This window comes from Plectropomus leopardus, unplaced genomic scaffold, assembly GCF_008729295.1.
Source record: "Plectropomus leopardus isolate mb unplaced genomic scaffold, YSFRI_Pleo_2.0 unplaced_scaffold12429, whole genome shotgun sequence".
In the NCBI taxonomy this organism is placed as follows: domain Eukaryota; kingdom Metazoa; phylum Chordata; class Actinopteri; order Perciformes; family Serranidae; genus Plectropomus; species Plectropomus leopardus.
Window position 1 is genome coordinate 1 of NW_024613203.1, and position 3390 is coordinate 3390.

General features: G+C 36.5%; 1 long non-coding RNA gene across 1 annotated transcript; it reads right to left on the bottom strand.

The window, feature by feature from the left end:
* Positions 1–177: 177 nt before the first annotated feature.
* Positions 178–2950, bottom strand: LOC121963769. The gene is made up of 3 exons (XR_006107275.1): positions 2861–2950; positions 835–1026; positions 178–254 (listed from the first exon to the last, which is right to left on the bottom strand). It is a non-coding gene; the product is annotated as an uncharacterized LOC121963769 (long non-coding RNA).
* Between the last annotated feature and the right edge of the window lie 440 nt (positions 2951–3390).

Sequence of the window (3390 nt, forward strand, 5' to 3'; positions counted from 1 at the left end):
TTAGCTCCTCTAAAGCTGTATTCTTTGAGAAATATGTGTGATTAATACAGTGACAGTAAAAGTAATAGAGTACATAAGAACTGTGAATTATTCTCTCCCCTGTTGAGATCTACTGTCAAAAATAACTGCGACTGGTTAACCACAAAAAAAAGAAAAATCCTCAGGGTTTAAGCTCACCTGTTTCGCTCCAGCAGCTGCTGTTGAAATTCTTTAATCCTTCTAGTGTGGTCATTTTCACCTGCAGGAAGCACCGCCTGTAAAGTGCAGAAGTAGCAATTATTCATCATTAATTGTACTATACTGACCACACTTCACAAAGGTTATCTTGAAGGAATACTTCACTCCCAAAATGACAGTTGTATTACAATTACTCACCCTGAGTTTTGTTGAATTTGTGCATGTTTTTCTTACATGCCTCTGGAGAACCAAGAATTCAAAAACGGATACAATTCTTGCACACAGGTGCAATTCCTTTTTTTAAAAAAAAAAAAATTTTTGCCTTTATTACAGATAGGACAGATAACGCGTGAGCTGGGGAGAGAGAGGGAATGACCTGCAGCAAAGGGCCACAGGTTTTTGACAGAAATCAAACCAGTGTACCAGGTTTCAAAGGATTAAACCCAGTTACCAATGTCTTCATTTTTTTCAATTTTTTGATTCTTTGTTCACAAGAGGCACGCAAGAAAAACATGCAGAAATTCAACATAACACAGGGTGAGTAACTGATATACAAATGGTCTCCTTCAAAGGATGAGCCAATGATACCTGTTTGAATCTGACAGGAATATTGAGAGAAAAATTAAAACAAATTTGTTACTATATCAAAGGGCCTACCTCAGTGACTGGACCAGGAGTGACAGAGATGACCTCCTGGTCACGGACAGGTACCTCTGGTTGATAAGTAGCCTTCAGATCTTCTCTCTCCTGCTGAGCCTCAAGCAGCAGCTGCTCCAGTTTGGCTTTCTGCTCTTCCAGCTCCTGCAGCAGAACCACCTGCTGCTGCTTCTCCCTCTCCAGCTCCTCTTCCTAAACCCCCCAAAAATAAGGGAAAGAAAAAAACTGAGGCATCAGTTTGCTTAAAAGTAACAGAAGTTGAGACTTTCCAGAAAAGTGAGAGCCCCATAAAATAAAATCCGTCAAATTTCTTCCTGCTGTGAAATGCAGTCTTCAGAAGGTCATCTTTCCCAGCTGGCCGAGACTGAGGCTGCTGTACATAGCCCCTATTATGCTAACCTTCATTTTTATTTTAAAGAAAAACTTCAGTGTTGCCTCCAAAAACAAGTAATCAAGCTTAAGTCTGCACCTTTTTCATCGCACAAATAAGACAACATTGTCAAAGCAGGAAAATAGTAGGTTTGTCGAGTTCAAATGCGCCTCGCCTGGACGGTGGACGAGAGCAGGAGGCCGCAGCAGGAGGCGGTGACAAAAAGCTGCGATCAAGTCGGACAGATTTCTAACTTTTCCAACAGCTTTCAGTCTGTACAGGAAGTCACAAAAGCACCGACATCCTGATAGATTTTATTCTTACCCATTCAGATCTTATCAGATACGTTTATCAGTCTGTTTACAGTCTCCAATTATTTTATTGATAACAATGCAACTTTTCCAGATATTATACAGGTGATCTTTAATTTCTGTTCATGTTTACACCTACACTGACATGAATTCTAATGTAAATCAGCATCATATAATTTTGCTGCTGTATATAAGGCCGCTGAGCACACCTGTCACCCTCAAACTATCAATAAATAAAAACCATCACAACAGCTTTCAGCACAGATCAGTCAGACAGCCTGTAGTCAGGGCTTCACATCTGTACATGTTATTTTGAGAATCCTCACATCCCACTTAGGCTGCTGAACACAAGTCTTTGTGTTGTTTAATCCTTAATCCTTAGGCTCAAACGAACCTAATGCAATGCAGAGGGAGATGAGACCACACCAAATATATCTTAACATGCTTTTCACATATGAACCTTCTGGGACCATCAGGACATCTGAAGCCAGCTGACTGACTGTCCCAAGAGTTAGAACAAAACATGGGGAAGCAGCGTTGTGCAGCACAAACTTGAAATAACCTCTCAGATGATGTTGAACAAGCCCCAGCTCTGACCACTTTTAACCTTTTGAAATCTTGATTGGCATTTCTTTTTTGTGCTGCATTCAGACACCTCTCACAACCATTTAAACCTTAAAAACCTGAGCAAATTGCTTTGATTTCTATCAAAAACATGGTAAAAAAAAAAAAAAAGCAAAAGGAAATGAATAACTTGTGTAGTTACAGATTCTGCAAATTGCAAAAAAAATGAGTTATTTTAGAAAATTATTTTCAAAAAATGCAGTGCACTTTTGCTATTTTAATATCATAAAAAATCATTTTATTTTCATTTTTTAATTTTAATCATAAATTTATTTATTAATTACTTTTACCTTTAATATCTTTTCTCTTTATTGGTTCATAGTAAATCTGTATTCTTTATTGTGTTTTATATTGTATTGCTCTCTAAAGCACTTTGAAATTCCCAGTTGAATGAAATGTGCTATACAAATAAAGCTGCCTTGCCTTGTCGTTTACTTTGTGCAATGCTAACGACAAGCTGCAATCAAGTGTAACATCTGTGTCCTCCCAATATGGAAAACAATGAATTAACCATTTTAGTAAGCGTAACAGCTCACTGCATGTTTCCAATGAGACTTTCCAAAGTCTCCAGTAATATGTTCTCTTATGATGTGAACTCACAGCAGTCACTGGATTTACAAAACAATCAATTAAACCTGTCTGATTACCTGCGGCTGCCTACATGTACAGTGTAGAACAACAGTTCCTACTCTGTATTATATAAAAGAAAATCACCACATACCCTTTTCCTTCGTTCCTTCTCAAACTCTTGGATTCTGTTGGCGAGTACAACAGGAAGAAGAGGATCTGCTGCAGTAGACGGCTCTGTCGTCTCCACTGCTGGTTTCAATTAAATACAAGAAAAACACAACATGACTATTACCTAACAACAACTAAATATTTTAATTTTTTACTTCACAGGGATGTACAGTATTTTTGGAAAACAAAACAGGAATGTCAAATCTCATATTTGAGAAGAATAAATTGAAATCCAGAAGAAAAAAAACAGCTAGTATAACTTAGTAATTCAATAGCAGTCCGCATCACTTTGATCATACAATATATTTGTTTGAATAGTTGAAAATGTTAAAATACACAGAGGAATTTTTTTAATAAAAAATATATATTTGAAAACATCTTTATATAGCAATAATAATCACTATTAATATAATGCTTGGTTAGTTTTTTTGTTTTTTTTTTTAAATCATTAACTAGTTGACTAGTTATTGTTTGCTCTCTCTTATTTCTAATTATTTTTAATTTAATCAGATT